General features: G+C 37.9%; 1 long non-coding RNA gene and 1 pseudogene across 3 annotated transcripts; both read right to left on the bottom strand.

The window, feature by feature from the left end:
• Positions 1 to 589: 589 nt before the first annotated feature.
• LOC147517794 (uncharacterized) lies at positions 590 to 7,720 on the bottom strand. Of its 3 annotated transcripts, none has more exons than XR_015211564.1 (3): positions 7,216 to 7,720; positions 6,757 to 7,132; positions 590 to 6,652 (listed from the first exon to the last, which is right to left on the bottom strand). It is a non-coding gene; the product is annotated as an uncharacterized LOC147517794 (long non-coding RNA). The 3 variants fall into 3 exon arrangements; XR_015211565.1 differs by having other exon boundaries at positions 6,762 to 7,132; XR_015211563.1 differs by having other exon boundaries at positions 6,762 to 6,904.
• Positions 7,721 to 8,071: 351 nt separating this feature from the next.
• LOC147517793 (uncharacterized) lies at positions 8,072 to 9,306 on the bottom strand (annotated as a pseudogene).
• Between the last annotated feature and the right edge of the window lie 5,049 nt (positions 9,307 to 14,355).

The raw sequence follows: 14,355 nt of genomic DNA, 5'->3' as shown, positions 1-14,355 counted from the left end.
ATTGGAGTGTTGTTAGAGACTAGCCAAGTATTTGAGAGGAACAATGAATTACGGCATACGTTTTAGACAAACTCCACCTGTGATAGAGGGTTATTGTGATGCAAACTGGATATCTGATTCTCATGATATCAAGTCCACTAGTGGTTATATTTTCACCCTTGGTGGAGGTGCGATCTTTGAAAATCTTCTAAGCGGACCTTGATAGCTCGCTCAACCATAGAGTCCGAGCTTATTGCTTTAGATAAAGCAAGTGTTGAGGGTGAGTGGCTTAGAAACCTCTTGGCGATCTTCCTATTGGTACAAAACCGCCTCGGTATTTGTACTATATGCATTGGATTTGTCGGGCCACAATAGCAAAGGCAAAAGAGCAAATTGTATAATGGAAAAAGCGGAGACATATCCATCTGAGACTACAGTCTATAAAGCAGCTGCTGGAATCTGGAGTTGTGGCTCTAGATTATGTGAGGTCAGAGTTAAATTTGGCCGATCCTCTGACAAAACCGCTTAACATGAGACAAGTGGTTGAAACGTCGAGGGGATGAGACTTTGCCTTTAGATAGATAGGCGAATCGACGGCGAACCCCACCTATGTGATTGGAGATCCCATGAAGTAGGTTCAAAGGGAAAAACAAGTCACCTCGTCGCTCTGGTATGCTATTGTCTTTCTTTGAGACGTCCCACCCTATGACTAGATATCATTTATGTATACTTTGTATAACTTGAATTGCAATGAGAAATGATGAATTATTTTTCTCTTATTGGAATCCATAGTCCATTATTTTTTGAGATAGTGTATTTTAACTGCAATGTACACTTGATGGATATCCACCTACGTGAATGTAGAACTGGGTCAGTTCTTATGAGTATTCAGGCAAGTACTCTAGAGTATTCATGGAACACAGGCAGCGCAAGGGCCAAAAAGCGCAACACCACAGAACAGGCATATAATGAAAGAATAATGTGGGTGCATGTGCTCTATTTTACTACATGGGAATGTTGGTTCAAAGATTTTTTAATCCACCACTTTCACGTATTATAAAACATGTTATCCTATGACTGGTTTAAGCCCGAAAAGCACCAGTATCTTATGCATTGTTTTTTCGATTCTCTCTGGCATTTCGTTAACCCTTTTCTTTTATAATATCCTATTCCAAAATAGTGGGGGACTATTAGTATTTTGAAATAGTGGGGGATTGTTGGAATCTCCAAGAGTATTTCAAAATACTTGTGTGTGTGTGTGCAAAGTGGAGGAGATGAACTATGTGTGTTCTCTCCACTTTAGTGCATTGTGTTTAGTCCCACATTGGTGAACCACCACTAGCATGTGAGGTATATGAGGAATTCTTCTACCATAAGGGCGTGCCCTTAGGGTACAAAGGCTTTTGTGTTAGGAGGGAGGACTCACCCAAAGCCACGCCCGCCCCACGTCGGGTTGGGCTTGGGCTTGGGCTTACTGTCTAGTGGGTAGTGGCTTACCAATTGCCTAAACTTGTTTTGCTTTTGCAGCAAGTTTCAGTTGGAGTCATACTTTAAGTTGGTTTCTGCTTCCTTAGCTGTTTGTGAAACCGACTATGAGGAGTCCTTCTCCCATCTGGTAACCGGATGCTTTCTCTATATAAACACTGTTGTGTGCGTCCATAGATGAGTATCCATTACAGACGTAGAGAGAGAGACAGAACTCGTGCGTGTATACCAGACCTTCACCCCACCCTACAGAGAAACAGAACCCATCTTATTCTTCTTCTCTTCTTCCTGTCAGCCGCCAGAGAGAGTTATATTGCTGTTCTAGAGGATAGTCTGTTCTAGTGCAAAGTCAAGCTGCTGTTAACCATTGAATCCTGTGAGGAAGACGCCACTGTTGCCTTTCTGTACCATTGGAAGGGGCGAAATCTTTCCTTAAGGACAGCCTAATCCGCGCCTTGGTTATTACCTTTTATTCTGTCCTTGTCTCTTTTATTGTTTTCTTTAGATTTTTACAATTACCTTAATTGAAGAAGCCATCTTTTCTTCCTAAGAAACAAATGCTCTGTTTAGGCTCCTCTTCATCCTTTAAAATCGTAAGTACCCAGGTCTGACATCGTTCATACCACCATCACGCAGGGGGTGGGGTGGGTGGAGGGTGTTCGGGGTCTACATTCAAGAGCAGATCTATGGCCCATTATGAAAAATATCTTTATATGCAGATGCTCCTTCTCCATGTCTTTCCATAATTTCCTGCTTTCGAGTTTTGAAAGCCGAAAATTTTAATATTTATTCGGATATTTTTGAAATTGGGCGATACTACACAGATCCCGATGAAAGCAGGACAGATTCCGAGGAAAACAGGACCACCACTTAAGCCCTTATAACTTTGCTTAAAAACTGAGCTGTTTTGTATTATAGATGTCTCCTTGACAGCTGATCATAACCCATTTGCTCATCTCCATTGAAATCATTCGTTCTGAAAATTTGAACTGTCTTGGTAATTGATCGCACTCTCAACTTTCCTGTGCAAGATAATAGCTTCCTTGTAAAAAGGAAAAAGAGTAGTTCACCCGCAAGAAACGGATTGCTGAAAAAAAAAAAAATCCTCTTCTGTACGCAAGTATGCATTCTGGCTTGCCAATCAGCATTAATATATTGCTTGAACATTCCATCCTTGGGGCATTCGAAGAACTTGTCTACTTGTCTACTTGACTGTTGCTCTTGCTTCTTTGAGGAAGAAAATTGTGGACAAAATATCACTAATGGTGTACCAGTATATGTTTAGCAAAAACATTTAAGGAAAAGTAGATATTTAGGCATATAGAACTGCTCATACGGGAGAAAGGGGAACGAATCTCACTGAACTGGATCAAAAGAAATAGAAATTACATGTATAAATAGCAGCATCATGATGTTCTGTTGGTTTTGATGATGCAAGGGTCCCTAATTTCAAATTTATGAATGTGGAGAACAGACAACGAATCAATTCTTCTAGCTCATAGACGTCGAAGATCCCTAACTGCATCAATCTGGAGTCAGGATTGTGCGAAAGCTTGGGCCAGCCATCTCTCTCGCATTGTACATATAGATAAGGATGAAAACATCTGAGGTGTTGCAGCCCTTCTGGGAACATCATCAGGTTCTTGCAGCTGAAAATCTCCAAAGATCGAAGCGCAGTGAGATTTTGTCTATCAGGGAATGTTGTCAACTTAGGCAAGTGTTCAAGACGCAAAGTCGGAGGGAAATGAGATGCTGAAAATCCTACTTTGACAACTCCAACTGCTTAAAGTACTTAATTTCAAGTATCTCCACTGATGATAGGTATTGCAATTCCTCAGGCACAGATTTTAGACTATCACAATTTAAAATTTCCAAATGTACAAGAGAGGTGAGCTTCTGTAACCCGTCTGGAAGAAAAACCGGCTCTCCACAATTCCCAATTCTCAACAATGTAAGTGCTCTCGGGTTTTCTAGCATCCCCTCCGCAAATGATACCAGCTTGTGGCAGTCTTCAATGGTCAACTTTCTCAAGTGAGGGTATACTTCTCTTTGGTTCTCGTCCCGAGGAGGCCATTTCTCCAAATGTGGCATCTTCTCTTAGCAGAGCTTCTCCAGAGATTGGACTCCTCTAGTACTCCCTTCTCCATAGAACTCCTTGATGCACTTCACTGAATCCATTCCATTTACGGTTAGAACCTTAAGCTGGGGAAGCTATCCAAGTGGCAGCAGAGTTTCGCATCTGTTACAAATGACAATTTTAATTTCAACCAAATCATAAAGAGAGGTTATCCAACTAGGAAGTGTTACACCTGAGTATCCTTTGATCACCAATTTCTTCAAACTCGAGTTAGGTTCAAGCTTTTAAATCACCCCTTCACTATTGTTCTCCTTCCATTCCTATCCAAAAGCCTTACTCCACTGCAAGTATAGCAGTTTCACTTTCTTATTAAATCGTCTTCTTCAGCCTCTCTTAAGTCTCGCACATGCTCGAGTCCTATTATTCCCAATTCTCCTCCAAGGTGCTACAGCCCATGCAACTCACTTATGCCCCAGCCTCCACCCTCCTGGCCTACAACAAAAAAGTTCAGGGTGTGGAGGCAACTCAGATGACCAATCCCAATTGGCATTTGTGTTAACCTCTGACATCCTCTGATGTCTAGGTGTTTGAGGCTGACTATCCTCCCCATGTCTTTAGGCAACATTTGAAGTTCACGACATTCCCTTAATTTCAAGAACTGCAAATTTCTCAAGTTACATATGATTTCAGGTAACAGTGTAAGAGCAGTCTAGGACAGATCAAGATACCTGAGATGCTTCATTTTTTCTATTCAAGTTGGCGGATTTGAAAATCTAATTCCTAAACTAAACACTTGCAAGAAATTAAATTCTTGGAACTTAGTGTAGCTGTTTGGGCTTGCTGTAGGAAAAGGCCATGCAACCCCATGTTGGACTTAGACAGATCGAATTGAGAATTGGTCTTGGTATTCTATCCACAATCAGGGATATACATCGAATGCTTTTTGGGAAATCACTTGCCTCTTCAAACTCCTTGACACAACGTTCATCCACTATAACTGAACAAGCAAGATCATGTATGAGGTCGTGCATCTTACAATATTTATATATCCATAACCATCCATTTGAAAGTCTTGGAAGAAGGATCTCTGTAGTAATTCGTTGAAGACCTCATTTCCAATATCTTCAAACTACATTTGTCCATTAGATTGAACAAAAGCATTTGCTACCCATAATTGGATCAATACTTCTTTGTCCATGTAATAATCTTTCTAAAATATAGAACAAAATGAAAAGCAATGCCTTAAAAGTAAAGGCAGATGATTATAACTCAATCTCAAGGCAGGTAAAATACCGCTTTCGTGGTCTTGTGGCAGCTCCCAGATATCACTGTCCCTTTTGAAGCAGAGTAAGCTTCCTAGAGCCTTTGCAGTAAGAGGCACGCCAGACATTTTTTTAACAATTAGTTTTCCAATTTCAACTAAGCTTTTACTCTCTTCATCCTCAACACCAAAAGCGCGTTGCTTGAACAAAGACAAACACTCGTCCTCTGAAAGAGTGTACAATTTGTATGCATGAAGGGTGCCCATGATTGAAGCCACTATTCCCTGATGAGTGGTTACAATGATGAAGCTCCATTTAGTTCCAAATTTTGGTGGAAATTTCACTTTGTCCGGCTTATCGGGATTTTCATTCCAGATGTCATCCACTGCAAGTAAAAAAACCTTTTCCCATTGACTAATGCCTTCAGGCGGTTTTGTATAGCATCCAAGCTGTGCAGATTGCACGTGTTACGTGATAACGATTCTATGAATATTTTCAAAAGATTTTGGACAATAAAATCATCTGAAGCACATACCCAGATTCTAGTATCAAAATGATTTAATACCCTATCATCATGATAACTCAATTGAGCAAGGGTAGTCTTCCCAATACCACCCACACCAAGTATAGGATAAACTGAAAGCTCAATTTAACTGCTCTCGTTGCTCATAAACATTTCTATGATCTTCTATTTGTCCTCATCTCTCTCATATACTTGTGTTTCAAGAGTCAAACCAGTCTGATGGTATACATTAAACCCTTTGGCTCAACTCTCAGGAAGCCCTTCGCTTAAAAGGAAATTCTCTCTCAATGGCGAGGTCATAAAAATAGAAAGTGAGTCGGAGAGTTTCTCAAAGTCCTTATTGACTCCAGACAGCAAACCAAACTCGTTGAGAATAGGAGAACTGATTTTGTCAAAAATCACTTCAAGCACTGGAGCTACTACCACTTGAAGAGCAGTACTTGCTGTCATCTCCTCTCTTCATAGGCAAATGGTTCCAAGTTAATGAAAACTGCTTGTGCAGTAATGCTTGAAGGAATAAAATGGAAGGAACTGTTGTTGCAAGTAGTTGTGAACTTAGACTAACGTGGAACCCATTGGACCCTTCTTCATTACGTACTCGTACACAGACTGCTGAAATTATTGAGGGAGACCCACAATAAAAAAGTTGATAACCCCTATAAAATTGATAGGTATACTATCAATTATATTAGCAAAAACAGCGGAATGCATGAAGTAACCCTAAAGAAGTAGGAAAAGTATAAAAGCAAAATACATAAGATAAGACAGCCCCTAGATAATTGGTCTTTAATTTCCACTGAACAAGGTCCACATACTACTTACTGATGTTTGTCCAACATATTCTTATAAAATTTCACTTAACCTGCATCTATTCCTTAATACAAATTAAAGTACTTCTCCGCATGAGTTTTTAGCCCAGATATACATTCACCAACTCTAGTTTACTTTTAAGGGGGTCCTAGGATCAATTTTCTACTTTCATCTGGGTAGGGGTGTTGGGATCATTCAATCTCCATTTATCTTGCGCTCTGCTAACCGTAGTCTGGTTAAACTTGCTTAAACCACACAGAATCCAATGTTCATTATATCATAGAACAAAAAAAATAGGAAAGGATCTTACCTGAATCAAACAGTAGGTCAGTAGGTGCAGGTCCCAGAAGAAGTGAAGGACCGGTAGCTAATGAGGGTACTAGTGTTTTTGTCGTGTTACATGTCCATGGAAAACTCTTCTCCATGACAGCACAAATCCAAGCATGATTTCCACTCATCGGACGTGCTGATGAATGAGCGCTCAGCAAATAGGGAATGACCGCAAAACAAATTCAACTGTAGGGTCCAGAAAAATAATGATAGAAATACAATAGCAGTAGTTGCTCATGATTACAAGTAAATAAGTCTTCTTTAATGATATAGTATGAAAGGAACAATACCTTACCTTAGATGTCCGAGGGCACAGCTAACTGAATCCCATTCTCTACGTTTTTATCAAAATACAATTTTCAGGCATTTCAAGTGTCTCGATGTCTTTCTGTGTATTCCATAGAGTCTTTACTCTCCTCTGTGCAAAATATTAGATCCCTGAAAATATAGAATTGAAAGAACAAGTAGTTCATCAACAAGATCCAGATTGCTGCAATCTTTTCTCTTCTCATTCATAAATTGTGACTTCACAATCGGTGTTCGTATTTTTCCCTATATAGTTGCTTCTCGAGTTCTCGTACATCACATCATAACTTCTACTAAGTGAAAGACCCAGGAGTGGACCTTACAAGCAACAGATTCATTCTATAGCCAAGCCGGAGAGTGCTGCACCACTCGGAAGTACTAATAACTAAGTTAAAAAGAGAGCGGGGCAAGCCATAGATGAAAGTGAAATATAGACTACTTACCGGAGACCATAGACAAATGGACGAAAGACCAGCTGAAGGGCATTAGTCGCCGAGGAAGCTAGTGTGCGTAGAGCCGTAGACCAAAGCTTAGTCACAGAACTGATCTATTATTGAGCACTCCCGTTTGGAAGAGCTGAGCTCTTAAGGTGCAAAACCTAATATACTCTACAAAGACAAAAACTGCACCATAAATCCATCTCTACTTATAGCATTGTGGTTCAGAATGATTGAAGGCTTGACTGTTCAACATTCCCAGATCATTTACAATAGAAACGCTTAATTATTCAATTTCTCTACCATGAGCAATTCTAACTAAACCACCGCTAGAGGTGCCTGCTAAATGGGTGACGACCATAGAACCATTCGGGAAAATCGCCAAACGGAAAGAACTTACAAAGCTATAATAATAATCAACTGTTTGTAACCAAATCAAGGCATCATACAGGTACTGTAGTAGTATAATAGTAAGTAGTTAGAGATCAATTCATTTATTTGCTAAAGGTAAACAATCACAACTAGTAACTTGTTGCTAAACAACCTTGCTAGGAAACAACTTCTGTTCTACAGGTGTTGCTGGTGAAGGACAAAAAAAAATGGACTAAAAAACAACCAAATGTTTCCATATCAACTAGGAAATGTTTTTCACAACAAAAAACAACACCAATATTAGGTTCAAAAGCACATGCCTGCGATCATTCCTTAACAAACAACGTTCCTGCCGAAGAAGCTGTGCACATAACACTTACTATCCAGTAATACACTAATCACAGATGAACTTCATATGGTGCATAAAGTAGCAACTTTTCAGAATTTGCTATAATAGGAAAATGAAAACATGGATATCTCAAGACAAATGTGATACAACACACTACGTATATTGCACTTTTATTATATGCAAAATCTCCAAATTGATGTTTAGTGACACAGATAAGCAAGAAGCATGTACTTGCTTCACTTTCTTTTTTCTTTTTTCTAGGGTACATCAAAATATTTACATGGTAACCCAACTAAAAAAATATGAACAAACATTGTCAAAGACGTGAATGAAATAGATATAAGAAGAACAAAATGATTCAAATGGAGAGTACATTTCATCAGTGGCCAAGCTTCTGCTAACGGCTGCCGACGAAGATCAGTGCTTAACAGGTTCATCATCATCTTCAATATCCCAACTCAAATCTTCCTCCTCATCAGCACCACTCAACCTCTTCCGCAAATCAGACCTATTGAGTCTCCCACCAACACTCACTTTCTTCTCATCATGGTTACCCTCAATGTCTTCAATCTCATCCCACCCAAGGTCTTCATCCTCTTCCTCTTTAGAAACTAATGATACAACTGGCAACTCACTGCTTTTCAAAGCTTCACCATCCTCGGACGGACTCGCCTTTTCTTCCCCTTCAACCACCTTCTCATTATAAACACTCTGGGCCACCATCCCTAATCTCTAATTCCTCAACTTGCTTATTCTCCACTACATTCTCCTCTTTAGCCTTTGGTTCATACCCATTATTACTCTCATCATCATCATCATCATCATCATCCCAACTCAAATCTTCCTCTTCCCCACTAATCGCTCGTTTCACAAGACTCGACTCGCATCCTCAACTTGCTTCAACTTAAACACCCTATAAAAATACCTCTCCCAAAACACTTCCCTATCCACCAAACTCGGCACAACTTTCTCATAACCCCGTTCTCCCCAACCAAACTCTCAGCCTCCTCCTCATTTTCGTAAACTTGAAACCCAAGTTTCCATTTCATAAAATCCACGTCATCAGTATATGCACTCGTGTCATTCCTAATTGCACGAAATCTATTATACTTTAAAATATTATTATTTTCAGTATTTAAAATGATCTGTGACGTGCCACGCCAGACAGATTCGAGTGAAGAGGGGAGTTGAGTAATGGCTTGGGTTTCTTTTTTTAAGCCGGTTTGGAATTCGACTAGATCTCGTTTGTATGTTGAGATTAATGTGTCGGATTTTGTTGATATGCTTTTTATTAATGTGTTGAAATTCCATCTAGGGGTTGAGGATTCTGGGTTTGGGTTAGTTGGTGATTGGGATTTGGGTGATTGTGGTGGGGTATTTTAGGGATCTTTGTCATCTGAATAAACTGATTTGAAGAAATTCATGATTTGTTTGTTTGTTGCAAAAAGGAAAGAAGGGGGTGAAGTACTGAATATGAATTGGGCAGGGCTGGATTTGGTTCGGGCTCTTGATCTTTCTCGGGCTTTGGGTTTTTTGTTGAAGTCTTTGATGTTTATGGGCTTATGGGAAGATGCAAATACAGTAAAAGGCTTCTGGTAGTCACTAGGGGTTGTTCACCATAATTTTATTTTCTCTCTAACATAATCAACCACTAGCCATTTGGCCCGGCCTATGGCCGGACTTGCTATATAGATAGCTAATGAATTAAAAACCTAAAGTCCACTTGAATAAATAACATATGTATATTGATAGTTAATGATTCTTTGCTTATAATATATATATACTTTGTTTGATGGGTTTATGTTTTTCTAATTTTTTTTTTAAAGTATTATTATCCTAAATAACAATTCTTATCATCCTCACCTAGGTTATTATTGTCCTAAATAACAATTCACTATCAAAATATAATACAACAATCAAGGAATATAACACTCAAAACATACCATATAGCTGCATTCATTTCTTGAGTCTATGTGCAAGGGTATCGTGGTGAACAAATATTAGAAATTCAAACATAAGCAGCACTTGGCACTTGGAGAGGGTTTGAATATGAGTATCCTGACAATTTCTATTGAAAAGCTTTCAAAATATCTCCGAAACAAAGACAGGAAAAGCAGAGAAAGCTTTAAAGCCCACCACTATTGTATATCAGCATTGTAGTTTAGTTTTATTGTTTTTCTGATCATTAGCATTTGTCATACAAACTCATGGGTGTATGATGCATACAATACTTCCTTATCTCTACATTTCTTGACTTCTCTTTCTCTTATCTATATAGATCTAACAGACCCAAAAAGAGAAAATCTATGAAGAACAAAAAGAAGATTGGGAGAGAAGAAATGGGTACATCATACTTCTCTCTATCTATCATTCTAGTGTTAGTGATTACAGTTTCAGAACTGTTCATAAAGCGAGATTCAAGAACTCATTGGGGAGATATAGAAGTCTTAAAACAGCTGAAAAAGATATTTGATTCTTCTTCAGTGACTCCTGGATCTTGTGTGAGCTCATGGGACTTCAAACTGGATCCATGTGACCACATCTATAGTGAACACTTCACTTGTGGATTCAAATGTGACATTGTTGTGTCTGAGAAAAGCCGAGTCACATAAATCATTCTAGACCGAGCTGGCTACATTGGTTCACTCTCTTTAGTATTTTGGAACTTAACATACCGATAAATTTCATCAGATCAAGTAATCCTAAGAAGAGGAGCGCACGATGCAATGAACTTCATTAGCCAATGCAAACATTCCAGATATTAAATATCCATCTGCACCAATACAAAATATTAGAGAAATTTGTTAATTAACACCAACAAAACAATGGGTTAAACTGTTAAAGGAGGTAGTAAAATTATAACACCCGGCTATTTCTATTTATTATTTTTATAATATATGATTAATATTAATAATAAGAATAAAATAAATAAAAAAATAAAAAAAAAATAATTATTAGAAAGAGATAGGGTAAAGAGGATAAACCCAATTCCCTATTTTTGATGAGTTTTGAAAAAAAGAAAAAGAAAAGTATCTTCGGTGCTACATTTTAATTGGGGATAGTTTTCTTCATTTTTGGGGGCAGGATAATAAAAAATTTCATGATATCCTTAAGGTTGGAAATCTTTTAGACCACAAAAATCAAAAACACCACCATAGAACTATAGAAGTATGTCTCTATGCAGTTCTGTTCATACAGGAACTAAACAAAGAACACTGGAGTTCCCACGAGACATCATCCACGATATCTTTTCAAGACTACCCTTCAAGTCTGTTTTACGACTCAAGTGCGCATGCAAGTCATGGTACTTTCTATTAAAAGATCCTGATTTTGTCATAATGCATCTCAATGAATCAATGAAAAGAAAGGACGATAATTTCAGTTTTATGATATGTAACTTTAAACACTTCTTGGTCGACTACGATACGTCTTCTGCAAAGTTATTAAAAGCGGTAAGCGGTAGAGATTGATTATCCTTTCAAGTTTTCTCAAACTGCTGCAATGATCCTCGGTTCATGTAACGGGATATTCTTGATTGGCATTTACGATAGTTCTGGGTAGGGGAACATACATGCCTCTACGACTACAAAGAACGCCACAGTATATTGGTTTTTATGGCATTTTACCTTTGGAATCCATCAACTAAAGAGTACATAGAGTTACCGGAGGCATTTTCAAAATATCAAAGCAAATATTTCAATGTTGTTTATGGATTTGGTTACGAGTCAGCACATGATGAGTACAAAGTGATTAGAATCAGGTACTTTTGTGATCGTGTGGGTGGTTTTATTGTTAAATGTTATGAATCAGAAGTTCATCTTTACTCACTACGAACAAATACAAACAAGAGGATTCAAGACATTCCTCATTTAATTCATAGGTTTTCGAATGGACGCCCACATGAATATGGAGGGATATTTTTGAATGGTGCAATCCAATGGCTAGGGACAGTATCTTACTCTTTGCGAATTGTTTCATTGGGTTTCCTGCTAACCGTGTGATTGGGTCGGGTACAAATCTTGATTCTTCGAAGTTTCGGTTTCTTATTGTTGATCAGCTTGATGTTAATGCCCAGGATGTTCAGGTACGTTTTAATGTTATTATATTTAGTTGATTACTTTTCTTTAAGTGCAAGATAGTGATTATTGCAATCTGTTAAAAATATATATTGTTGCTGAATGTTGCCTTCGCTTTAGGTTGACTATGCTATGTAGTCCATTATATCAATTTGTCATATGCTCAAAGCCTGTAACGAACGTATTGGTGACAATTCTATGCTTCCGAAATTCTATTTGTCGAAAAAAAGCTTTTTTGCATAGAGTTTGATCACAAATTGCATAAATCTAGGGGAGAGTTAGAGTTTTTGTAAAACATGAAAAAGTTAGTTTTATGAGTCTTCTTTCTAACTCAATTGGCCTTGTCCAATTCGAGTCCTGTGGAGACAGCTATGGTGTCCGGACGTTTGGTTGACAAAAACAAGTGTGGGGCGAATTCAGTTTATGCGCCGCGTGTTCAAGTCCGATTTTTAAAATAGTTAGACTGAGAGTTAGAATTTTTATAAAACATAAAAAAAAAAAAAAAAAAAAAAAAAAAAGATTTGGAAGTCTGCTTTCTATTCCAATTGGCCTCATCGCATTCCGAGGCCCGTGGAATTAATTATGGTGTTTGGAAGTTTGACTGGCAGAAAATAGTGCATCAGAAATCAGTTTATGCGCACTGTGTTCAAGCTTAGTTATCGAACATTTAGAATGAGATTGAGTATTTTTGTAAAACATAAGAAAGTAAGTTCTGTGTGTTAGTTTTTTTACGCAAAAAGCCTTGATGCATTTGGACACATGTGGAAAGCGTTGTGTCATTCGGAAGATAGTCCGTTAGAAATCTAGTTTGCTGAAAATTAGGATTTTTACCGTTTTCAACTTAAGTTTTCTTTTAGATAGGCTGAGGTTGGGACTTCGAGTTCTACATGAAAAAATATGTCTACATACCCTAGTTTCTAAATAATTAAGTTACATGTCCTTTGGATGAATGTAGGAAAAACTATAGCATTGCCTATGTGGCTGATAAGAACTACGAAGGCTTGATTCCAATCTTGAAAGATTTGGATACGTAGGTAGCTTTGAGAAAAAGTGCAGCCACTACACTACACTACACTACACTATATATATATATATATATATATATATATATACTAAACTAATATATATATATTAGTTTGTGTGATAACTATGTGATTGTATTAGAAATTATTATTGTTTTGAGACTACCTAAATATATATATGTGAGATAGAAGTTGTATATGAATATAGACTTTAGTATATGTGGATCTGTTTTGGACATTTGTGTGTGTGGACTTGAATTTGGGCTAATGAACTCTTTGTTTATGATATTGTGTATATGAGTGTGGTTATGTAAATTGTATTGGTTTGATTATAAGTCTGTTTATATTCAATGATATTTAAGTGCTTGATTTGCCTTGACGCGCGAAAATAACTCTCTACATGTGTGGTCGGTTTTGACATGAGTAATGCTACTATAATTATAAGTGATAATAATGTTTTAATGTGTCACCCACACCTTTAGAACTCTCCACGCTTCAGGATTTGGTAATGAGATATTATGACTTGTGATGTCATGTGATAGATGGGTATTCATTGAATGTGTCATGAATGACCCAATAGTTTGGACTGCCCTAGAGAGGAACTAAGGTATTCGCCTTGCGGGTTGGTCGTATTCCTTGAATGTACGGGAATGTAGGTTTGGGTATTCCTTGAATGTGGCGGGAATTACTCAGGGCATTTATTGAATGTGCCATGAATGGCCCGTTAGTGTTATGATGGGTATTCCTCGAATGTGGCGGGAATGACCCAAGGTATTCATTGAATGTGTCATGAATGACCTGATATTTTGTTATGCCCAAAAGAGGCTTTGTGATTATGTGTATGGAAAGCCCAGAGATTGCTGTGACTCACAAGTTACGAGTTTACAAGATGAAAGTATGTTTCCTGGAGGCGATATCCCGCTTGGGACATATGTCTTGTAGTGGTACTCGGTGTGAGTGAGGCACACGGATATGTGTGATTTGGCAAATGTGTGTAGTGCAAATCGTGGAGTAAGAACTAAAGGTTGGGCTGTGTCTTTGAATAAATGAGTCAACAAGATAATTAATAAGCAAAGTAAAAATATTGATTTTACGTGTGCTGGAGTTATTGCATATGATGTATATGATTTCTTATGAGAAATGTTTACGTGGTTTGTATGAGTTGATACTTACAAGGGATGAATGTACTCCTTGGGTGTGATATTTTCCCATTTTTATAAGTAGACGAGTGGTTTTTAAGTAAAAGTATATGAATTGTGTGATGTTATGGATGTGAGGTGTGACTGTGAATAATTTTAGTAAATGATTGTGATTTCTATGTGACTGC

This window comes from Coptis chinensis, chromosome 2, assembly GCF_015680905.1.
Source record: "Coptis chinensis isolate HL-2020 chromosome 2, ASM1568090v1, whole genome shotgun sequence".
NCBI classification, from domain to species: Eukaryota; Viridiplantae; Streptophyta; class Magnoliopsida; order Ranunculales; family Ranunculaceae; genus Coptis; species Coptis chinensis.
This window is presented reverse-complemented; position numbering and strand designations above follow the sequence as displayed.